General features: G+C 46.1%; 1 long non-coding RNA gene across 1 annotated transcript; it reads left to right on the forward strand.

The window, feature by feature from the left end:
- Positions 1 to 5,173: 5,173 nt before the first annotated feature.
- LOC109775850 (uncharacterized) lies at positions 5,174 to 7,620 on the forward strand. Its single transcript, XR_002235902.3, has 3 exons — positions 5,174 to 5,343; positions 6,063 to 6,154; positions 7,301 to 7,620. It is a non-coding gene; the product is annotated as an uncharacterized lncRNA (long non-coding RNA).
- The last annotated feature ends 18,796 nt before the right edge of the window (positions 7,621 to 26,416 follow it).

Here is a 26,416-nt window from a genome sequence, read left to right on the forward strand (position 1 = left end):
CATTTGAAATAACATACGAGCCACGCCGAGCCATTAAATCTCAGGTGTTGGCCAACTTCGTCGCTGTCACATCCCTAGCTCTGGTTTGCTCTAGGCTAGCTAGTCATGTGTGCATCATGTTTAAATTTCAATGAATTTGAAATGGGGACATGTGAAAGCCTCAGAAATCATTTCTGAAAATGACCAAGATAAAAATTACTTCAAATAGGTCCAAGAAAATGTTCATGGTTCTCTATGAAAATATTGGACAGAAGTAAAATTCAAACCAATATTTTTAGGAGCTCATAAATATTTATTTTGGGCATCTGAAGCTAATGCAATAACTATTTGCATTGGATTTATATTTGCTATATATCGAATATGTGTCCAATAATTCTGAGAAATTGTGAGGGGCTTTGGAATAATCCTTTTAGTCCCTGCAAAATTATCAGAAGAAAGCAAAATGGTTTAGTGCTTAAAACTAAATCAAAACAAATAACAGAAAAGGAAACAGAAAACAGAAATGGAAAGGAGTCTTACCTGGGCCACTTACCTGGCGGCCCAGCTGTTCTAGTCCAGCAGGCCGGCCAAGCCATCTGGCCGTGCCAGTCGTCCCCTTCCTTGGGACAGAAGGACGCCGGGCGTGTGCCCCTTGCGCGTGGCCACGCGCCTCGGCCACCTCCTGCTTCCCGCCGCCTCCCCGACGTCGCTCTGGACGCCCTGGATGTCGACACGCAACCCCTCTGGCTCTCTCTCACTCTCCCTGTGCTCCTCCCCCTCCTCTGCTCTCTCTCCCTCTCACCACCGAATGCCACCGCCGCCGCCGTTCGCCATAGCCGCAGCCGCAGCCATCCCCGAGCCTCTCCGACGTGTCCACGAGCATCGCCACGCCTCCCTTGTCCTCTCCGTCCAGCCACGCCTCACCGGAGGCCCTGCATCGATGCCATCTTCATCATCTTCGTCGCTGGCCGCCGGGGATCCCTCTCGTCGCCCCGCTCGCTCTGGTGCTTCCCCGAGCACGCCGAGGCCACCTCTGCACTCGTCGTGAGCTCCTCTACTGATCCCCCCTACTTCCATGTCCATTAGCTCATCGTAGCCCTTGTTTCCGTCGAGACCGAAACCTCACCGACGCCGGACTTCTTGCCGTCGTCGTTTTGGTTCGCCTCCGTCCAAACCGAGCGCGTCAGTGCACTCAGTGCACTCCCAGGAGCCCGTAGCGCCCACCAGCACCTCCTCCCATGCACTGTAGCGCCGAACCCGTCGTTGCCCGAACTCTGGCCGCCGCCTTGGAGCTCGCCGTCGTCGGCTCCGGCCACCATAGGCCCGGCCTCCACCACCACTCGACGCGCGCCTACAAGAGATCTCCAACGAGCCCAAGAACGGCCTCGTCCGTGCCCTGTGGGCATTTTCCGAGCCGCGCCGCCGTCTCGGGCCTCGCCGGCGTCGAGTCGCTGGTGGGTTTGACCCACTTTGACCCCGGCTGGGCACCGCCCAGAGACTATGACATGTGGGGCCGGCCCTAACTGGATTAGTTAGGTGTTAGTTAGTACTAATCACCGCTGTTAGGTGTTAATCCCCTCGCAAAACTAACCCTGAGCCACTGACATGTGGGCCCAACCCTGCTGACATTTTTGTTAGAATTACTTTAACCCTAATTAACCCAGTTAACTAACTGAGTCACTGAACTATGGGCCCAACTGGTCAGGTTTGACCTGGGCTGGCGCCTTTGACCTGCTGACGTCACCCCGACGTCATGCTGACGCAGTTAACCTTTTTCTGGATTTATTCTTATTCCGAAAATTCCAGAAAATAGTGCTAACTTCTAAAAATCATAGAAATTAACCTGTAACTCCAAATGCAAAGTGTTATATATGAAAAATGATCATAAAAAATCCAATCTATCCATCTGTACTGGTTTCATGCATGTTTAAACAAGTTAACTTGCTATTTAGTGCAAAACATGATAAAGCACTATTTAAGATCACAAGTGAGTTTGAACTTTGAATCTTTGGTTCAAAATAGCTCAAACCCATCTGATTGTAGTTGCATTAGCCCAACACACTCATTTTACCATGTCATGATCATGCATCATATTGTTGCATTGCATTGATTGTGTTCCCTCTCAGTTGCCGGTGTTTGTCCCCTCTCGATAGACGTGGTTTCGACGATGAGATCGATGACACCGATGAAGAACTATTCTATCTTCAGAAGTGCCAGGCAAGCAAAAACCCCTTGTTCATTTCGATATAATCCCACTCTCTCGCTCCTGCTCTCTTTTACTGCATTAGGAAAACAACGATTCAACTGTTACATGCTACGGTAGTTGAACCCCTTTCCTCTGCATGACCTGTCATTGCCACAGTAAATAGATGAAACCCACTAGCATGAGTACACTACAAAAAAAATACACTTCCGTGATGATACGTGTTTGTCACAGTAGGTCGCGTTTTTTGTCATGCATGTACATCCATGACAAATTTATGACAGAATCAAGATAGTCATACCTGTGATGTCATAGAAGTGTTCCATGGCATTACCAAAATTATCATCATGGAAGTGTCCACTTCCATGACGATAAATCGCGCGTCACAAAAGTGCTTTCGTCAAGGGTGACCGACACGTGGCATCCACCGTAACGAAACGCCGTTAAGCTATCGGGTCGGGTTTTGGATCTGATAACCCGTTAACAGCCCCGACCAATGGGGATTTTCCACGTGTAAAATCATCATTGGCTGGAGGAAACACGTGTCGGCTCATCATTGGGACAGATGTCATCCACTCATTCGACAGAACGCGCCTATGATACGTCGACACGTGGCACGGCCCAACAGAGGCCCATTCCTGAAAAGGCCGGCCCGTTTGACTTGGTCAAAAGGTGGCGGGCCGGCCCATGGAAAGCCTGTTAACGGCATGTTCGCATATAGCCCATTTACAGCCCGCTAACCCAAGGCCTATTATGACCTATCCGAATTAGGCCCAGTAGCGTCATCTGGGCCATCCAATATGATTCTAGCCTGTTTTCACTTCTGGCCCATGTATGGCCCATGACGTCTTTCGGCCCATATGAGGCCCTATGTAACTCTTGGCCTATTAACGGCCCGTGGTGAAACTGGCCCGTAAAGAACAGTGTATCACTTTACACCCATTAACGGCCCCTGGTGAAACTGGCCCGTAATGAACAGTGTATCACTTTATACCCATTAACGGCCCGTTATTCCGTTGGGCCGTTTCCAGCCCATGTTATCTTTCGGCCTTCTCAGAGCCCATTTATTCTTGGGCTCATTTCTAGCATTCATTTACTTATGGCCCGTTACTGTCATTTTCTGATTGTGGGCCAAATTCAGCCCGTGGTTACAGTCGGCCCGTTTGTGGTTCGTTAATACGTTGGGCCATTTTCATAGCGTCATCAAATACGGCCTATTAACGATGGCCCGTTATGGTTGGCCCATGAACAGACGATTCCAACTCTAGCCCGTTTACGGCCATAATGCGGCCTGTTATTGGCCCATGTTTGGCCAATCGATCATACGGCCCGTATAAGGCCCATTGATGATACGGCCCGTAGAAGGCCCATTGTTTCTACGGCCCTTAGAAGGCCTATTGTTTCTACGGCCCGTAGAAGGACTACTGTTTCTATGGCCCGTAGAAGGCCCACTGTTTCTACGGCCCGTAGGAGGCCCAGTGTCACTACAGTAAATATTAGCCCATGGTTATTGTGGCCTAGTTTTAAAAAATAGGTTATTGCAGCCACTAGCAAACCACGGAAAAAGAACTGCACTGACTACAAGAAAACAAGGAAATAAATAAGCAAGCAACTTATGCTAGGCTATCACGGCTATTACACATATTACATCCACTGGGCATCAAAGTTCGCCACCAGTGATCATAAAGCGCAACGAAGAAGCAGATTACAAAAACTGGGCACCATTGCAGCGTAACAAAATAATACTAAACCGAGACCACTTCCAAGACAGTTCAAGAAAGGTTAGGCTTGCGGGGGAACTGCTGCGCAAGCTGCTGAGCAAGGCTGTGAGACTGGCCTAGCATGTCGGTCATATATTCCAGGTGTAGCCGTTTAGCGATGAGGTTCTCATTGGTGTTCTCCGCAATCTTTCTTAGAGATAGGACTTCAAGTCGAAGTTGAGTTGCAGAATGCCTTTCTACTAGAACTTGGGACTGAAGAAGTTGAACTGATTCAGACAACGAATTCTGTGAGCTTGTCTGACTGTTAGTCTCAAGTAACTTGAACACTGCATCAAGACAGGACTTTGGAGTTGTCTCGCTATCTTCAAGATGTTTTGCCTTCTTTGCTGCAATATATGTTGGGTTTGTCTCACAGCCTTCAGCAGACTTGTGCATGCCATCAGGCATATCACCCTGAAACAAAGCAGAGAGATGACAAGTTTTGCACGTTTATAAACAAAGATGATAACTGCTCTGTCAATTCTATCCAATTTCAAATTAGAAAATAAAGAGTAAGTTCAAAATATCAATAGAATAATTTGGCATTGTTCATAATGCGGGGAGCTTCACCACACTACTGGATTACCATGTCAACATAACAAGCATAGATGAAGGGCAAAGAAAATCATTGTATCTATTTTGGATAATGTGCATGGCATGTTGTTCATATCATCAGCCACATCAGTAAGATAAAACAGGAGATGACAAGGTGCAAATGTGGGCTGCTTCACCACACACTGGATTATAGATCCACAAAAACAAGCATACATATAGGGAGAATTAAGTAATGTGCATGGTATGAATAAGGAATTTGGTTTTACAAGTAAAACTTAGAACTTATGGTTCTTACGAACATGCATTTTGGTAGAAACAGCAAACTAAACAGCAGTAAACGATAGGGAGCAGGGCTGGAAAAAGCGTTATTAGGCGTACGCCTAGGCGCGCTGAAGCGCTCGGCGACAGCCCACCGCGTAACCTTGGGCCTAATCGGTGCTCTAGGCGGGCCCATCGCTTAGGCGGATCCAGGCGTGCGCCTAAGCGCGATGAAGCGGAGAAAAGCGGCGAGGAGGCGGCGCAAGGCAGAGCAAGGCAGACCGGAGATGGAATCGGAGAGGTTACAAGCCTGGGCGGGAAGGTGGCGAGAAGATCGCGAGAGGATGGAGAAGATTGCGGGAAGTTTGCTGGCGGAGGAAAAGAGATATTTGGCTAGACTTTGGATATATCATATATATACACTGAAAAGGGTGGCGGCGGCTGGATCTATTCCGTCCTCGCTTCGTCCTCCGGCCGCCGAGACGAAGAGATTCACCTCATCCTCTCACCATGCAGCCATGACTTCTTCCTCCTCTCCATCCCTCTGCTCGACGACAAGCTGAGATCCGGTCTTCTTCCCTGCTACAGGTGAGCTACCAATTCGATTTTGTCTGTCCCTTCTCTTGTCGTGTATTCACTGTGCCTGGCCCCTGGATTGCTAGTTTGTTGCTACTTGCTGCCCTGTCCCTCGCATGGAATCACTTGATCTGCACTTTATGTATTGATATTGATTTATCTAGATTGTTAATTGGGCGCTGTTTGATCCATCCCAGGCGGATCTAGGATTGCAGCGCAGGGGTGCCACTCAATAAAAAATGTGCAAAGATCTCACAATTTAAATGTCATGTCAGCATCACGTAGTAGTACCATAATCGAGTCAACAAAAGAAATGATAGTTAGTTTGTTCGATCTGCAACTGATTTATACATGCCTTGATGCTGTTGTGTCTGAATTTGCTCATGCATTTACAAGATGTAACAAATACAGTAAGAAGCAATTAGTATTTGGCCATAAACAATATAGTGGGAGACAGGAACTATGCTCAGGCTCAAGGAAAAATCCGCTCCTGGCCTGGGTCAATGCCATTGGTCTCTCCTAGTCTGTCACCGCAATCCGGCATGCCCGTGCTCGCCGGCAGCCAGCTCGGCAGCCTGCACTGCTCCCTCTGCCTGACCTACGCCTACTGCCGCTGGCCGTTGCACCAAATGACCTGACCACCCTAGACTCTGATCCTATGAAATTTTCTTTACTGATCACTTCTAATGGAATAAGACATGACTGAAAATAATAGTAACTTTGTGATGCAGTTGTACTCGACAGCTCATCCGACGAGGAGGTTAAAGTGGGCTGGTCATATCTAGCGCCTAAAGAAGCAAGGCAAGTATCCACTAGTCTGAAGGTAATCATTCTATGCACTATTCATGTTAATGAAGTTCCTTCTATGATTGTCTCAGTTCATAAGTTATATACATGGCATGATGCCAAGATGTGATACTGGACATTACTAGTAGTCTAGTACTACTGTACTAGTATAGAAGTAGGATCATATTCTATTGCATGGTGCCAAAATGTGACAGTGACATAGCTGCTACTAGTACACTAGTCTAAAAGTAGGATCATATGCCTGTGAGTGTGGCTGCTAGTAATCTTGAATGTAGAGATATGAGGTTATTTATATCACATGATACTTCAAATTAGTATATCAGAGGAGTTGTTCAGTTTGTATAAAAAGGAAATTGCTTCTGGATCGGTATTGAGCATTGCAAGACAAAATAAGTTTCGAATGCAACACATTTATGAGCTTATGCAAAAAATATGTTCTTTTGGTTTCCTCCATGGTAGTTTTTGTATTATCGATTTACTTCACAACAGAAAGTTTCTTGGAAGTTTGTGCTATGATTTTCTCTTCTGTTGCCTGATGCCAAGATGCAACACCAGCCAGAACTAGTCCTAGTGTAAAAGTAGGATCATATGTATGTGGTTGCTGGTAATCTTTACTGTGGAGACTAGAGGTTCATTAATCAGAGGGTTGTTTAGTCGGTATAAAAACGGATTTGCTTCTGGATCTATATCGAGCATTGCAGCCTTGCAGGACTAAATAAGTTCCCAATGCAATTATGCAACAAATTTATAAACTTGTAATGCAAAAAATTATGTTCTTTGGTTTCCCTCATTGTAGTTTTTGTATTTTCTATTTAGTTTGTTTTGCTTGGAATCTCTCCATAGGCAGCTTCCTACCTATTTCATATTTGATCTGCATATACTATGAATTTACGATATTATAACTTATATTGCTTTGCTTCTGTCTTCTTCTGTAAAAATCATATACCTAATTAAGTGGGTAATGATTTATCTTCTACTGTATGTTTTTCGGATGTGGACACGCGCACACCCGTACAGACATACTATATTGCATTTTTTGTTTGATTATTATCTTGATTTATGCCTACTTGTGGTCTCCACTTTGATAGATCTGGTCCATATTTTTTATCATTATCGATGTGAATTACTGAACTATTGCTGCTGTGTATTCGAGCATTTGTAGGATGTTGGAGACAAATATAACATCAATGTTGCTGGAAGAGAATGCCCGTAAGAGAAAGTCGGATGATGTGGCATGGGAGTATGGGAGTCTAGCCGATGTTTCCAACAAGGACAAAGTGAAGTGTTTGTTTTGTAACCATGTGATCATTGGAGGTGTTTATCGTCACAAGCAGCATGTCGCTCACGTTGGTAATTTTGTGGCTAAATGCAAGAAAAGCTCGCAGGAAGCTAAAGATAGGTGCAGGAAATCTCTTGAGGAGGCATCTAAGAAGAGGAGGGAAAAGACTTCCCGTGAGCTAGAGCTCAGAGAAGGCGTGAATATTTCTCGTGTTGGGATGCTTAAGTTACTTGTATTGGAAGCGCCGAGCCACACAAGATAGGTCCCATTGAAAGTGGACACATCCTATTCATCCTAAATTAACTCAAGTTGTGCGTCTGTGTCGAACTATCCCTGTTGTGACTTGAGAGAAGTCTTTCAAATAAGATTCTAGGAATAAAGTGCTTGTGAACTTGAGCTCATAATTTATAATGCTATATGCCATATTGGGTCTTGCGTGATGTTTGCCTCAAGTATATTTGAATATTTGATGTTCCTATGTTACTGCTACTTCCCTTGAGTAGATCATTTTTAGTTCTTGACGTTGTTGTGGTGTACTCCCTCCATCCCATGATATAAGATCTGAATATAAGATCTTATATCCTGGGATGGAGGGAGTATCTTATTATCATTCAATTGTCCTAACCTACTGTAGTAGAAAATGCCTAAGGCTATGCCTAGACAAAAAATTGTCCTCCTAACCTGCTACCATACAAAACGCCTTGGCCCGCCTAGGCTATGCCTAGGCAGGCTAGGCGCTAGGCAGAGAGTCATCGCCCGCCTACCGCCTAGCGCTTTTTCCAACCTTGATAGGGAGTATGAGCAAATTAAACAGCAGTTGAGGATAAAGGCTTTAGAAGGACTGACTTACATTAACAGTTAACACCGGCTTTATAATGCCCTTCTCCATGTCAAGGGAAGGATAACTCAAGAATTTCAGCACAGAATCTTCTTCATAAGCATTGTCTGTACTCTACATTTTGTAGAGAGTAATTATAGATATGATAATACTGGAAGGGATAGAGGATAATGAAGATAAGATGCAGATTGATGCTACATAATCAACTACCAATCCCTGGAAGTACAAGCGTTACAGGACAAAATGTACTGACAAGAGCAATGGGCTACACTTCTGCACTGGCATTGTCTGTGTATTCTACTTGTTGGTAAGATTAAATATAGATCTGATCTTTTTTAGTAAATGGTGGGCGAGGGAGATAAGATGCAGAATGCTACAAAATGAACCAATCCCTCTTCCCATAATACAAGAGTGTTTTGAACACTGGTGTACTGTACAAAACGTTCTTATATTATGGGACGGAGGAAGTAGCTGTTAATGTAAGTACAGTGATAGACCACGTTCAGTCCTTACAAGAGGACTGCAGAGCTAAACCTCTTCAAAAGCATTGGGTTGATTCTAAATTTATGTAAGAGTCCATACGGATCTTATAATGTCCACCAAATGGACGATTACGAGGCTAACATGTGCAGGGATGCTACATAATCAAACAACTATGAAAGTAAGTATGGTCATACAGGGCAAGAGGTACTCACAAGAGCAAAGCAGTGTGCAGTATAGTTGTGAGATTCTGTGGTCCCTTGAGAACGAATGTTCTTCTGCTAACAGTTTTCGTACAAGTGAGACATTAAGGCAAATGCAGAAATGTAGTTCAAATTGTGATGTGATATCATAGACAGTACCTTACGCTGCAGCCGAGACCAATGTGTAACAAGATTATTCCAGTCACCGTCGGATAAATGTAGCACCGTAGACTTTACAGAAATTTCATTTAGAGGCTTGCCATCGAAGTGCGCTTGCCTCAGGTAGGAACGATACTTCATCAACGAGTGCTTGAAAAGCGCAACCAACCCTTGCTCGTCATCACAATCCAGTTTGCTCCTCGCCTATTTCAAAGAATGAAATCTTGTGTCTTCTGTCGGCAAAAACATATGCAGTAATGACCATGAATAACATTAGTACATTACTTACGCGTAAGTTGCGAAGGAAGACTGGAAATTGTTCTGTGTCTGTGGTATAATATTTCCATGAAGGAAAGATGCGCACAAAGTTCCTGACAACAACATAAGCTTCATCTTCTAAACTGGGAAGAAATGGAACAGGGGTCCTATTTGCCGCAATTGGGGCTCTCTCTAGTTCGAAAAGGGATTTGGCAACTGGATTTGGTGTACTCTTTGCTGGAATGGGGGTTTTGCGTCGTACAGCTGGTGCTATGTCAACTGGCATAATCATACTGTTTGCTGCAGTTGGGGTCTGCTGAGTTGGGGCATCAGAAATGACCAGTGTAGTAGGGCTAGAGTCTGCTAGAGTTGGGGTATTTTGTGGGTCAGGTGATATTGCAACTACACCTAATGGGCTATTTGATTTATCAGGTGCCACTACCTTTTCCAAATACTTTGCTTGTGCTCCTCCACGATCAGCAATCGCCCTCTTCCTTTTGAACGTCTGATACACAAGAACAGCATTTGAATGGATAAATATGGTATGATGACAGATGGAATATGTACTGAAAATGGATAGGCAGGGCGTATTCACATACACGATGTGTAAACTAAGCTAATGGCAGTTCAACAAAGTAGAAGCAATGCAAAGCATCAGTTGCAAGATATGTGCGAGCAATGTAACCTTGGAAAGTTAGAGCAAGTACCTTGATGGGTGAATAAGATAGGGCATCTTCCTCTGACTCCTCCACTAGGGAGCTACATTGACTTAGGTCTCCCTCTAGCTCAGAATCACCGTTAGGATCATATTCTGAGCATGAATCTGTAGGTGGAGAGCGTTTGCATTGCATTGCATCCAGACTTGATTTCAGTCCCTTAATGCCAAGTTTAACAGCCATGGCATTGTTCTTCTTTATTCTTTTCATGCGCGCAAGCTCATAATCATTATGATGCTGTTCAGAATCTGAGATTCATGAAAACATAAAAAGTAGTCAGATTATCTATGGAATGCATTGCGGATTCAACTCGGAGAGTGTCTCCCTATAAACCCCTGCATATGCAAAGTTCACCTCCCCAACCGTGCTGACCAGACCACACACAGAAATACAAACCCCTTATGTCTCTATAACAGGCAGGCACACATTTCAAAACTGAATTAGGAACATTAGAATCATATGAAATTCGTATTTGAACAAATAAACTAAGCAATTATGAGTGGCGTAATGTTTAGCTTCAAGGGTGGAGTGTTGGTAGTGCGACACAAAGCAAGTAGCCAGATTGTATTCCATGTAAAAGATCGAAACCTATGTAAAAGCTGGAAATGACACTTTCTTTCTATACAATGCAGTGTTCGTTACCCACACATGATGGAAGAGATCACATAGAGAAATACTATTCACTCATGTCTTCGGTTCCTGTATTTAAAAACAGGGTGGTCCACCCTAAAAGAATATTGACAACAGATATGACAAGGCAAGCATAGATGTAGTGAATCAATCATTTACTTGTGAGCTTACTAGGACAAGTATGCAGAATTGTAACTGAAGTAAGAGACCGCCCAAAATCTGAATGAAGAAGTTTGTCTAGCACTTATTGTTTGCAACTAATCGACGTGAATAATTGGATATTATATCGAATGAGTAAGAAAGACAAGTAAAATTGTCAACAAACCTTACTTGCAGTAGTAATCTGGGTCAATGTCACTACGACCAACAATCCAAAATGACTAGTTTCTGTTCCGAGGCCCGGAATTTTGAAAACCCTGTGAACTATAGAGGTACTAAAGATTACCAAAATACATCTGAACCATTAAGTGTAGGTAGCACTGAGCACACAACAAACCCTAATGACAGTCCTGCCTAATGAGTAATGAATCAATTAGAAAATGGGTGATGAGGAGTGGCTGCTGAGTGTTGAGGACGAATCTCAGGATAAATCGGGTTGGCTTGGTGGGTGCTGCACGCCTGAGCCCTGAACGGACTGGGAACGTAGGCACGGCGGCGCGCCCGGGCAGCGGTGACGCTGTTGGGCGAGCGGCTCCTGGCCTCCTGTTAGTCCGGCGTCTCCTCCTAGAGTCATGCCGTCCGGGGAAGGCAAGTCGCTGGCGAGGCAGGCGGCTGGGGGCGAGTAGAGATCGGAAGCGCGTAGCAGAACAGAGGGGAATCGGGGCCTGGGACGACCCAAAATCCCAGGGTGGGCCGGCCCACCGTGGGCACCCTGTAGAGATACACACCCGAGCGGCGAACATGCATTTTCGAAACTAATTTAGGAACATTTAGCTGACCAATTAAACAACTCTATTTTAATAATATCAGATTCGTATTTGAACAACTAAGCTTGTTTAGCTTGATGGGTGGAGCAGTGTTATTATGACACGAAGCACGTATTCTGATCGTATAGTGATCATAAAAGGGGGAAACTCTAAGCATATATTTTTTAGCAAAAGAGGGTTTCCCCTCCGATTTCTATTAAAGAAACCACTACGGAACCAACATGATCAATTAAACCCTAAGCATGATCAATTAAACCGTCTTATGGCTGTGCCATGGCAGATTTGAAGCTGCAAACCAGAGAAATGATATTTAGCATCCATTGTTTGCTTCGAACTAAGAACTAAATTCGAAGAGCTAAAAAGAAAGTAGAGTAACCAACTTAAGATCTATTTTCTGGTTGAGATCAAAACGTTGAGGAGATATGAAGTACCACCTCTCTTGTGGTGCCGTGTAGGCATCGGGGGTGCGATGGCTGTCGGTGGCGTTGAAGCAGATCTACGACGGTAGACGGGTGCATCGAGGGATAAGTCCCGTTGCGGTGGAAGAGAAGGTCGTGTGAGCGGCCCCGGCAAAGAGGACGACGGCGCCGATGAAGCGAGAGGACGCGATGCAAGGCTAATGGTCCGTCGCCGTGGATGAGAAACGTCCATCTCTAGCAGTGGACGACGCGGTCTTGGTAGGCGCTCCGGCATGGTGGAGGACGGTGGCGATGGATGTGGTGGAGGACGGCTGCGATGGATGGGGTGGCGGACGGAGGCTGGTGTGGGGATGGGGTGTTCTAGCGCTGACAGTGTATGAATGGGAAAATGGAGGGAGAGGTACGGGGAACCATGTTTTTGGGACGCGCCTGTCTGAAATATGGGAAAGTTACGAACTTAGCCCCCGTTTAAAATTTGGACGTCTCGTCGGTTGGGGATAGGACGGTAATCTCGCATCTCGCCAATATTTGCCCAGAGCGATTTTGGGCGAGGAGAGGGTGGTTGGCGCCCATGGTTGGCGCCCACGGTGTATGAATGGGGCTGACAGGTAGGGCGGTTGTGTCACGTATGAGTGAAGTTACAAACCTGCCCCTATTGAAAATATTTGCCTACATCGATTTCGGCCGAGTCGAGTTTGTTTTGCCGCCCACCGTGTATGAATGGGGAATGGAGGGAGAAACAGAGGTCTTTTGGACGAGCTTGAATCAAATGAGTTTTGCCGCCCATGTTTGACGCCCACCGTGTCGGAATGGGCTCAGAGGCGGTCGTGTCACGTCTAATTGAAGTTACTAACCTACCCCTAATTAGAGCAGTGGAAATCGGGCCGATGGATTGTCCGTGTAATGGGTAGATAGTAATTTCCATCTCCCAAACACTTGGCTTCGGGCAGCCGACGTGGGAGTGGACATTTTGCTGCTTCTTTCGAATTTTGGGACAATAAGCATCCACGTTTACCTGGCAACTAAATTCGAATCCATTTTGTATTCCTATATGAATCTTTATAAATCATTCTATGTGTTTTTATATATCTTCAAAAAGACGACAAAGATGTATTCCACTGTCATATATGAATATGGTTTACAAATGCCGATACTCAAATTCAGAAACTAGAATCCAGTTTAAGGTGAATTCGAATATTTGGAACACTTCATGTCCAACTAAAATGTCACACGCAACATAATGTGTACTCCCATTTAGATATGTACACAAGCGATGTATCAAGATTCAAATACCGAGTCAATCAACCAAGAATGTACAGAACTAACAGACATATAAACACTTATAGAGTATATGGATCAATAATATCAGCTAACATACATAAGCCAGGCCGATGTACTTTTTTTGGCTACAACAGCATCCTTTTTTTAGCCAGCATCTTGGCCCTTTCCAATGCGTGCCACTTATGGTCCATCTATACTACTACTATTGCTGAATGCACATTCAGCCTGATTGGCATATTTGTAGGTCTGGCACAGCAATCCAAATGAAATGTCTCCGAGTCTTATCAATTGATACAGACTTGTGCTCAAATAAAATTACAAACCAAAAAACAATTATTACATGATCTCTAAAACAAATGGTTTGATTGATTACATGAACAGACAACACAAAGGTTATTCAACTATGGAAAGAACATTTCACCTATGATTTACCAAGTAGAAATTTAATTTCCTTTTTTCCTTCAGGACCTTAACAATCTGGTCAGTCTCAGCTTGCTTCATTTTGAAATCCACCAAATATTTAATGGTTGTCTTGAGTACTGCTTGTGATTGTGTTGTTTGCTTCCTCAACATGTCAACTTCATCTCTAAGTGCAGAAGCAGAATCTCTTTCTACCACTAGTTTAGCCTCTAGAGCATCAGCAGTTGGCAATTCATAATGCACGATTGGGCCGGTGCCACTGCTGTGGGATGATGCAACGTCCATGTGGACCTCGCTCTTTGATCTTGGGCTGACCTGTTTTGCCATTAAAGTTCCGATTGGATTCAGAAAAGTTGAAGTTAGCAAAACATCTCAACTGGGAGTTATAACAGCAAACCAGTTAAACAAACAAGGAATTAAAGAGTTTCAATTGGATGCTGAAAAGTAGTTACTAACATCATTGTAACCCTCTTTTGCAGCAGCAAACCAGTTAAACAAATAAGTAGATATTTAAGTTAAGGCAAACAGGTAATTCTTAACAGTAAGTATCAAACACATAGATAGGCGCAGTCTACAATATGATTAACAGGCTATGCCATTATGTAATCAGTAGCAAACTAAATTAAGCCAAGCAACGTAATTGAACAATTTTGCAATAAGTGGCTAACTAAAATTCCGAGAAGCAGGTAACTGAACTTACGCTAGTTCTTTGTACAGGCACACTGCAACTTCTTTTTCGCTTACAAGGTTGTACGAAGGAGTCCATGGCATGAATTGCTTGGATACGCAGTCCCAATACTTCATTCTTGCCACACTGCATGGGTAAGTCGAATGGTTAATCTGGTAAGATGGTGCGTCCTTGATATGTTATATGAGGACGTGTAGTCAGACTAGTTGTAGCCAAACACATCACACTGGCTTTTACTATATATTTCATGTGATTACTTTTGGCATATCGAGATCTAAGCAATCTATAATAGGATGAAAAGACTGGCATCCTTCACATTATTGGCGAACTCAGTTCATAGAAACAAGCAATTCAACCATTATGTGGGTAAATCAAAAGCGCCACTTGAATATTTTTCACTATCCAATCATACACACAAAAAGGGGCTGGTATGGGCGGCCGCCTCAGGTGGCTGGAAAGTGTGCACCTATTTTGAGTCGTCCAGGTTGGCCCACGCTAGTTTTGTTCGTCCCAACGCACGAGCAGGCAATGTAAAAAATGAAGAAAAATGTTTCAATTTGGATGGGCCAATAACATAAGTGCAACGCAGGCCCTATAGCAGGCTCGCGGCCCAAACGAGTGCCTCCCATATCGATCGACAGCAGGAAAAATCCCAATTCTTTCGCTCCAGCCTCCAGTCTGGTTCGCTCCTAACCTAGCCGCCGCTGGACAGACCGACACAGCACTTCCTCACGCCCTCGTTGGAGGGCGCTCACCGGGCTTCAAGCGAACGGAAGGACAAGAAGATGAAGATCCAACCCTGGGTGTAGCCTGCGTGGGAGGCAGCGGCGGCAGCACGGGCATGGCATCTAGCTTGCGCAAACGGACAGTCGCAGCTTGCAAGAGTAGCATGCGCAACAAGCAGGTACATCACATCCCTGATTATATCTAATTCAACTCTTCAATTTCTGGCCAATAGTTAAACCTGACGGTGTTGTAAAACTGCTTGTATGTAGGGAATCTATGAGAAAATGAAACCAATTCTACTTATTTTATAACTCCCCCAATCAATACTGAACTGACTGAATCTGATGTATCTAATCAAGTTCCCGGTGCAAACATACAAGCTCATGTTGTTCTTGGGCCTGAAGTATCTAATGAACAGACTGCTAATGAAGGATTTGATGCAAACATTTTACATGCTCCTGGTGATGAACATATAGTGTCTAATGAGGGATCTAATGCAAGCATTTTGCAAGCTCATTGAAGGATTTAGTGTCTAATGATGATCTACTATGTTGAGAGAGACAGAGATTTGCAGGCATTGATGACAAGCAAATTATAGTGCATTTTCATAGCTTGAGGAAACGTCGAGGCCATCTACCAGAAAGACCCCGTATCATGACAACATAGCATAAATACTTTTCTAATCTGTTGTTTGAAACTATTGCCATACTTGTGCAGGATAGATATATTGATATGCAGTTTGCGCACTGGTTATACGTGCAATTACACTTCGATATTTTCAGCCAGAGAACGAATAATTCAAGCAGGTACAGACCATGTTTGTAGTCCTTGTACACCATGTTGCATTTTGTGTTTTTTGGTGCTTGCATCATTTAGTGTTTATAATCTGAACTACTTTGGATCATTAGCTAGTTTTCAAAGTGCATGTAGCTTCACATTTCTCAAGTTATGTTGATTTCTGGAGTGTAAGTGCCTTTGTATTTTTTAAGTTAAATGTTCGCCCCTGGTAACTTGAATTCGTGGATCAGCCACTTCACACAAATCATACACGAATGCCAGTATGAATTAAATGAAATGCAGGGACTTACGCTAGCTCGTTGTATAGGCTCACTGCAGCTCTGCTTGCGCTTGGGATGTTCCATGTACAAGTCCATGTTACCACTTGCTTGGATGTGCAGGCCTTGTGCTCCTTGCATCCCCCTCTGCATTTTTGACACAGCGAATGGTTGATCAAATAAGAGGAATCGACCTTGATATTGTAGCGGAGGACAGATACTTACAAGGTTATATGGGTGTGCAGGATGTGTACCAGATCCCGTAGCGCCGTCATGCTTCGCTAAAAAATGGATTTGCTTGTTTCAGATGATATCTCCACAAGAAATAAGAGTTAAAGTCAGAGTTGCATAGGCGTGTAAGCTAAGAGAGCAGTGAAAGGATATCCAAACTTCGTCGGAACAGTGCACAAGGGAGTGATGTGTGGATACCTAGTTCGGGCCGGTGTTTGGGCACGCTCGCCTAGCTAGAGTGCGGGTCACTTCAGAGACGCTGAGGGTGATGCGTTGGCGTTGGCTGGCCGCGCACGGATGCAGATCTTGAGTGGCAGCGGAGTGCTACGATGTGGTGGACGAGACCGTTGGTGAAGCCCCAACGGCCTCGGGGGGGCGGAGGTGCGACGATGTGCTCGGTGAAGTAGCCCCAGTGAGCTGGGAGACGGCGTCGGTGAAGCGCACCTGATGCGGTGGAATTCGATGTCTGTGAGGCACGTCAATTGCGGCGGCCGACGTTGTCGGTGGACCACCTGGTGCGGTGGACGAGGGCGTAGATGAGGTAGCTCCGGTGCGGTGGTGAAGCGCGACCGTCGTCTTCGTCGTCGTCGTCCGGCATAGAGGTGGGGAACGGTGGGGCAAGAGACAAGATGAGGGGCGATTCGAGGGTTGGCGGCGAATTAGGGATTTGAGCAATCTGGGTGCGGAAGGGGACTGTGGAGAAGAGAGATTTTGCAGGGCTGGAATTGGGGCCGCCAGATATTTCAATCCGAAACGTGGAAGCGCGAACTTATATTGTCGTCATCCTTTTTTTTGGGGGGGAGGGGGTGGGTGGCTCGGTGCTACACGTCCGTCCGACAAACACGACCACCCCGACAGGACTATGCTTTTGTTCCTTAAGGCACCTGCCTCTGTGTCCATGACATGTGGGCCCAACAGGTGGCTCGCCCACATGTCAGTGACCCAAAGGCAGTTGCCTTTAAGGCACCGAAGCAGCGTCCACCCCGACACGACCCTGGTCTGCCTGGTGCGCCTACATTTGAGAATGCAAACGAATCTTCTTTCATTTGCAAACGAATCTGTATGTATTACATATGCCCCTGTTTTCCTTGCAATAATTAGTCATTCGAAACGAGATACTCCATCCGTTCACTTTTGTAAGTCCTTTCAGACAACTTAAAATGAACTGTTTTGCACATTGTCTGAAATGTCTTCAAGGTCTTATAAAAGTGAACAGAGGGAGTACTATAAATTAATTAATGAGGAGTTATTTGAAAAAAACGAAACGGTACCCACGCTAACGTGGATTAGAGTGTGTGTCACATAATTAGTTATTTGAATTAGAGTGTGTGTCACGTAGTTAGTTATTTGAATTAGAGTGTGTGTCACGTAGTTAGTTATTTGAATTAGAGTGTGTGTCACGTAGCGATCTCCAATTCTAACGTGGATTTCGCATTTCACTGTATCCACGCTACTTTTTTAATACAAATTCATATGTATATGATGAACACCATGGTAGTGAGAAAACTTTTGGATGGATTCAAACATATGACCTACAAAATAGCACAACAAACTGAGTCAATGTCAACTTTTCGAAACTTAGTATGGCACGAATTCGAAATAATTACCCGTATGCCTGGTCCTCGGTTCAAATCTTACAATGTACACCGAATTGAAACATCGATATTAAGTCTCGTACTATGTACATTCAAATGTTGTTTTTAGCCCCCCCCCCCCCCCCCCCCCCCGCGCGCACAAACGCTACATACTTCCTGTATCGGTCAATCTTCCTCTCCTAACCACCTTAGGAAGCTATCGGTTTCCAACACACGTTCATTCTTTCTCTCCATGTTTCGATCTCTAAGTATCTCAACTACACAACCCCTTTTTCCACTCTGTTACCAAATGTATTTACCTCACACAACCGCCATTGCACCCCATGCCGAGCTCTCTCTCCCCCCCCCTCTCCCTCTCACCCTCTCGCGCTAAATACATGCATTGCCTATCTAGCCCCCCAACCTCTCGTGTGCACGCACGCACGTTGTATATTTAGGTCACTCCCTCGAGACTGTCTCACTCTTTCTTCCGCACGGCGGGCCACACTCGCTCAATCTCGCTCTCTTCATCTGATTCTCGTTTAACCTCATTTTCTTTCACACACAAATGATATATCTCCCTGTTCGGGCCTCGATCGACACACTCTATACTCTCTCACACAGATTGTCTATCTAGGTCAGTCCGTCCAAGCCGCCGCCACTCTTTCGACCACATGGTGGGCCACGCTCACCCAATCTCTCTCTCTCCGTATGTCTCGATTGACCTCGCTCTTTCTCGGACAAAAATGATATATCACCATGTTTGAGCCCAATTCGACCTATTCACATTGTATACTCTCTCACGCACATCGTCTATCTAGGTCACTCTCTCCAACCCGTCTCACTCTTTCGATCGCACGGCGACCCTATGGGATCGATTGACCTTGCTTCCTCCCACGCACAAAATATATCAACACGTCTGTGACAGGATCATCTCTCAAGCTCTATCTTACAACCCTCACCCTTGCCAAAAAGCTCAATCGGACAATATCTCTCCAGAGCATATATATTTGTTCAATGAATGTCGGACCACACTCACTTTGTCTCTCTATCTATATGTCTCTCGATTGACCTCGCTTTCTCACACCGTATCTTCCACGCGTTAAAGCTACTACCTCTCCATCCCTCGCAAAGCCAGAGCTATTTACATTGCGAGGGGCACTCCAACCATGGATTAATTTGTGTAGGCATTTATTCCGGTCGGCTTAGATTATATTTTCGTAGCATTCGGCCCACAACTACTCCAAACACCGTTGCAACCCACGCAACTCCCCTAGTTGATTTCCCTCTGGCTCGGTCATCGCTCTCTCGCACGTCCTTTCTCGCCTTCAACGTCGCACCATGGTATTATTGAAAAAACCATGTTGTTCTCTTTAACTATTATAAATAAGCTACAAAACTACACACCGATAGTCCACTTGGAATGGAACAAATTTTGACCCACAAATTAAAGTGCTACAAACTACACACTGAGGGGCCCACATGTCATGAAACAAATTTGGACCCATATACAAATTAAAAAATAAAGGATGAGGATCGAACATGCGACCGGGCCTTCAAGCCGCATGTCAATAGGAAACATACGTAGAATAGAAATGTTTTTTGTACCCCCTTTGTTCACATAATGTTTTTATATTACCACAGCCTAATTAACGGATAACATGTAATATTATTTTTAGTACTATTCGCCTTCACTTACTGATGGGTTCCATGTGTGCTCTCTCTCTCCTCCCCTTCTGCGTTTAGACGCACGGGCAAACAGGAAGAACTCGCGGGTGATGTTGTCGTTGACCATATCTGGACGCGTTCACAAGTCACGGCACCAGTTTCACGTACTAGCAGCACTAGTCAGTGTGTACGTGCAATGCACATTAATTTGGAAGTATATTAAGTGCATGCGGATATTAACTACTAGGATATTATTTGCGTGTTGTCATGTGATTAGCACTATTTTTGGCATGAAATTAACTGCACGCTAAACATGTTGAGCGGTTGACACTGAAGCAGTCTAGGTCGTTGGATGACAAGGAATACATGTGGCTTGATGACGTATTATATTAAATTTGATACGGCTCTAGCAGAACATTCAATCGATCAAACCATACTTTTCGTTCAGTCTGACTCCGACTTTAAATTATACGACGATCGATATAAAATAAACGGAAATGATAAACGTTCGGATTTAAGCATGGCAATCCGAACGTTTTTCATGGCAAATTTAGATTACGCGGCGGCGGCGGCGGCGTCTCGCGGTGGGAAGCGGCTCCTCTGCTGTGCTCTGTGTGTCGTCGGGCCACTGACCGACGGCGACGGCGGCGTCTCGCGCCGTTGTTGGCGTACTCCTGGACGTTGGCCTAGCTTCAAGGAAGGCCAAAATGTTCTGGACTTCGGAGCGAGTCAACTGGCGGGAGGAGGCGACTGGTGTTGGTGCAAGGAAGCGGTCGACGGCGGCCATCCATGCCGCTGAGGGGGGCACTGGCACCCGCGCGAGGACAGGCGCTATTAACGGCGCGGCGGAGACATTCGTGTGCACGGGCACCGGCACGGGCGCGCACGTCAGTGCACGCGCAGGCGCATGCGCTGGCAGGTGCACGGGCACCGGCACGGGCGTGCGCATCAGTGCACGCGCAGGCGTATGCGCTGGCAGGTGCACGGGCGCGTGAAAGTCGGCGGGGACCTCGTGGAACCCCGTGGGATCAAGCTCGGTGACAGTGTGCGGCTCCCAGCCCATCAATGCCATGGGGATGGGCGCTGGCGCAGTCGGGGCGACGGGAGCGGGAACGGGAGCGGGGACAGGCGCGACGTCTTCCCGCAAGGCCAGTTCAAGCTCGTCCCAAAGCGCCTTATGTTCTTGAGACTCCGGCTGGATGTCTTCCTCAGCAAACTAGAACACTAAGGGCAGACCATCGTGATGCGGCATGGCGTACGTTTAGGTTAGGCTAGTTGGAGGTAGACGACAGGAGAATCGGAGAGGAAGAGAGAGGATTGTAGCGATACCGGGTAGTGCGGGGTTGATTTTCAACAGCGGCGCTGGCAACATTAAAAGTGGGAGCAGTTGGGACGACGGTGGGCGGCGGAGCCTGGTCAAAGGGCCCGCCTCCCGGTGAGCCTGCACAGCGGTCTGCTCGCATGCCTCCCTGACAGCCGGCGCAGCGGTCTGCTCGCACGCCTCCCGTCGACTCACACGCTTGCTCGGACGGCACCTGCCGATGAGAAGCGGGGACTCGTGGCGGCACGTAAACGCCCACGGTTTCAATAGTGAAAGCGTTCGCCTTAACGTGATAGGTCTTTGTTCCAAAATACCTTGGCTCTTCATTTGTGCAACTTGTCATAAGCAGCTTGTCTCAAATTGAAGAAAAAACTTACGAAGTAATATTTGTGCCATATCACGTGACCATGCTTAGTTTCAAGAATTTATGCTCACTTTTGGATTTTCTGAAATTTAAGATCCAGGATTCGAAACAATATCATAACCTGCATCATGCAATAAATTTTCAAGCCGTACATCTGTCCTGTTGTATTTCTTAAGAAAGGATTTGGTCAAACATTTTGCTTAGTTAGACTTCAGACAAGTTATATATGCAGAGTAAAAGGATAATCCCTCCGTAGCAGTGCATTGCCTGATATATTAACTCAAGTACTAGGCACGAACAAACGGGCTCAATTCTGTGCTCATCCTGGTGTAGTAGTAGTACTAGGCAATGCAGTTGACGGGTGACCTTGACGAGCGGCGACCGAGGGAATTGAACCGTGCTCGGCACGGTAGGTAACGTTGTCTAGTTACTAAAGCATCCCTCCGTTGTTCATCGGTAGTCATTATGGACCGGGGACATGAGGGGAATTTCCTAGGGCTGGAATTCTGGCCGCCAGATATTTCGACTTGAAACGCTGAGGCTCGACTGGTTGGGGTTGCCTAATGTGCGTACCACGCACGCCACCGAAGGACTCGAGCCCCGTTTTTTTAGGATCAACACGAGCCAAGGTCTGGCTGGTACGCCCTTGGGTCCTACCATTCGAGAATATGAACGGAACCTTTTAAATTGCCAAACGAATCTATGTATATTACAATACCCGTATTTTCCTTGCAAATACTAATCTCAACGTGGTAATTGATTTATGACGAGTTGTTGAATTAGAGTGAGTTTGTGATATAGTGATCTCAACGTGGATTTCACATTTCATGGTATCCATAGTATGTTTTCCAATGCAAATTCAAATTTAAAAGATGAACAATATGGAGGTGAGAAAACTTTGTATGTATCAAGCATATGACCACACACACACACACACAGAGACACACACGCACGAACACAACAACAATCCAATAAGTATAGTGCATCTATTTTTCCAAACCATGCATGTATGACACAAATTCAAAAATACTCCTTCTATTCCTAAATATTAGTCTTTTAGAGAGTTCAACAAGTGACTACATACGAAGCAAAATGAGTGAATCTAGACTCTAAAATATCTCTATATACATCCGTATGTGCCAGTCCATTTGAAGCCTCTAAAAAGACTAATATTTAGGAATGAAGCGAGTAAAATGTAAGACATCCATGGTCCTCAGTTCAATATTTAAAATAAACATGAAACTGAAACATGAATATTAAGTCTAGTACTATAGTACATGCAAATGTTGTGTTTAGGCGGAGCTATGATCGTCGGGGGTCAACCCCTTGACCTTAGATAAAATTGTGGAGCTCTGTTTAGGGTTGTTTAGATTATATTTGTCCCCACCCTCCCAACCACCGATTGGTTGTGCACCCCCCACCCCTCCTCCCCGGGAGAATATCATGTGCCCCCATAACTTAGATGCTATATGCCGATACGAGTTGCTTGGAGCTTGTAGATCTGAGACATAGCAGCTCACATGATGTGTCTTAATATTTTTGCAGGAAACCTTGATGAGTTTGAGAATTGCACACAATTTGTACAAAAACTACTTAGATGCCCTTTGATCCCATATCCAACGACCTCGAAGCTTGTATCACCGTAGCATCTAAGATGAAGGAGGACATCATATTCTCCTGTATGTAAGAATATCATGTGCTACCACACCTTAGATGCTTTGGTGATACAAGCTCTTCGGAGGCATTGGATTTGTGACCCAACACCTCCTCGGTGGTTCGAATGGTTTTTTGCAGAAAAGCCCCAAAAGAGTTCGGCCACTGCTTACAAGCACAAAGACTGCTCAGATGCCATTGGATCTCAGATCAAACGACCTCCAAGATCGTATCACCGTAGCATCCAAGCTGCGATAGCACCTTATGTTTTCTCACACGGGAGAGTATGAGGTGCTCCCACACCGTAGATTCTATGGTGATACGAGTTCACTGAGATCTAACGGCCCACAGTAGGAGGTTTGAATGTTTTTGCAATATACGACTGATAGAGTTTGGGAAATGCGCAGAAAGTACAAGTACTACGCATGTGCCATCTGATCACTGATCATACGACCTAGATGCTCATATCACCGTAGCGGGTAATTAAGCTACGGGGAGCACCTAATATGAGCACCGGGGAGCCGTTGGATCGAAGATGCAGCGGCACACACGAGGCCTGAATGTTTTATTTGCAAAAAAATGTTTCGAGAGTTTGGAAATTGCGCATAATTACAAAGACTACTCCCAAGCCATTGGATCTCATTTCCAACGGTGTAAAAACTCGTATCACCATAGTATCTAAGCTGCGGGGTAGATGTGATATTCTATGGCGCTGTCATTTTTGTTCGTAAACTTGCAAAATACGTGTAACTCGTGCCGTTACTTGTCTAACCGCGCAAAGTGTTTGTTCAAAAAAACCATCCTACACTGAAATATCGGAACAACACACGGGGGTCCCACTTGTCATTAATCAAATTTGGACCTAAAACTAACAAATCTGAAAGACGAGATTCGAACTGGCAACCTGGACTACAAAGCGTAAGTCGATAGCCTGAAAAAATGAACGGTTGTTGGCTTTGTCCCATAACTTGATTTTATACAGTACTTGCCTTCAGTAGAGTAGAGGGAGTGCCTCGTCAACACGTGCAGGACCGTTGTCTGACTTACTGGTGGGTCCCAGGTCTGCGATCTCAATCTCTCTTCTCTCCATCGTCTAACCTTTGCACGGGCACACACGAAGAGCGGCGCTAGCCTGCCGTGGTGTTATTACAACTAAAAAAAAGCTTGGAAAATAGAAGAATCGCCTAGAACAAGAGACGTTGTGGCTGGTCGAGACGGAGCTAACCACATCTATCCTCCGTGCCACGTTTGCATGATGAAGCTGTGTGGCTAGTGGGGTGTTTTCGACCGACTGGCTGGGTCCCGAGGTCGAACCATAGGTACTACGTCTGAGACAGTATATTTTTACACGCACATTTTTCCTCCGTGCCGAGACGTGGCACACCCTACCGCGCGGTTTCGGGGTCCTCCCGGGTGGTGCACGCATATATTCTTCCTGACGTGGGATGCCCTACCGCGCGTTTTCTGGGTCCTCCTCGGTCGTAGCGCCGAAGCAAGTAAATGAGTCGTCAAATCACAAAAGACCACCTTTCCCGCCGAGTACATCAGTGAAGCACGGTGGCTAGCTAGTTGGGCTAGTTCGACCGATTAGCTAGGCCGCCGCCACATTTGTTTTTTCACCCCTTTTTTATCTACTTGCCGGCAGGTAAATTTAAATATCCACCGCGGAGTTGCTCTGGTGTTTGGGTGCGGCAGGATTTTTAAGTTTTTGATTGACGGGAGCAGGCACGGCAGGATTTTTAATTTTTTGATTGACGGGAGCAGGCGCGGCAGCAATTAGTCATGATGACTCCGCCTGTAAAAACCCACTGCTCCCTGATGTGAGAAGTCGTGGACTGGTGTTTTACCGTGGTGAAAACCAAAAGATTCCCCGCTCCCTCCGCCTTCCCGTAGATTGCATTGCCTTTCAGCCGTTTCGCCCCCTTTGCTTCCTCTCCCCATTGCTTCTACCTAGTGCCATGGCGGCGCAACAGATCACGGAGTCCGAGGTGAGGCGCCTGACACAAGAGCTCCATGTCAAGGATGCGGAGCTCAGGGCCAAGGACGTGGAGCTCCGTGAGCTCAAGCAGGAGAGGAGTGCCATGATCCTCCGTTATGTGCGGGAGTTCACGGAGCTTCAAAAGCGGCAGGCGTCCACCACAAAGATGCTCGAGGCGTCGGCGGCATTGCTGCAGAAAGCGGGAGATACGATAGGCCGTCAGGGGAGCCGGCTGGAGCGCGAGCGGGCCGATCGTGACGAGGTCCAGGATCGCCTCAGCCACTTGGTGAACCAAGTTGCCACGCACGTGTTGCGGCTGCGCGATGCCTACCGTCATGCCAGCGCAACGATGCCGGCCGTCGGGCTAAACCCGTTCGACCACCCGGTCGACTTCAACGAGCTGCGGCTTCCTGACCTGGTCTCCTTCTTCACCTATATCTCCGAGGAGCTGAGCCGTCTCCGCGCGATGATGGGGGCTGAGCTGGAAAAGGAGGGGTTGCGGGCTGCCGTCGCCGTTGCCGGGCGAATCCTTTCAGGGCTCCGTCACCGGAATCCATTCGTGCCATTGGATGCCGTCTTTGACGAGCTGGCTCCCGTCGACCGGGAGCGGGCTCTGGGGCGGTTGCACCCTGCATCACCAACATCGTGCGCCTCGAGAAGCAGAGGGACTTCAGTGGTGTTTAGGCGCCATCTGCATGGGCATGGGCATGTCTCGGCGCAACATGACCGTTGGATCAAACTCAAACGGTGCAGATCAGTCACCGTAGCACAAAGCGTGTGGGTGGGTTTGGTTGCATTCTCATCTCAATATAGTTGTTTCATCTTCGTGTATTTTTGTCAACCTACTAGTGTGGACTCATGCACCCTTCATCCACTCTGCCAAACACCCAAAAGTGGGTCGAGAAGGGAACTTTTGCTCCCATCCCGTGCACCCTTCATACACCCTGCCTAACACTATTTGTGCTTCATATGGTTCATGTTTCGTGGAGTACTGTAGCACCGTACTCTCCGTGCGCTGTGGACCTAGTTCTGTTAACATTGATCTCACCGTTCATTCTTGACCGGACAGTCGAAAAAGCGGTACTATGTTACATATAGGAGTAGTTGACATGCGCACAACATCATTTGTTATCCTCATATCTTACTACACTAGCAACAAGATTGTGTAGTACTGACGTATGAACCACTGCACATGCCTAGTAGTTGGAGCACTGTGTATGTTCAAGTGGCTGCCGTGTTTCGCACTCCTCCGTCGTAAGAGTGGAAATGCTTGTTGTAATCATTTTTTTCTTCAGAAAAACAGTGGACACGCTCTACCATGTGGATCCTCCTCCAGCCATGCACTAAATTACTCACTTTCGCCGACGTGTGGGACAGCCAGCACCTGGGTCCACCAGCCATGCACTAAATT

This window comes from Aegilops tauschii, chromosome 5, assembly GCF_002575655.3.
Source record: "Aegilops tauschii subsp. strangulata cultivar AL8/78 chromosome 5, Aet v6.0, whole genome shotgun sequence".
Lineage (NCBI taxonomy): Eukaryota > Viridiplantae > Streptophyta > Magnoliopsida > Poales > Poaceae > Aegilops > Aegilops tauschii.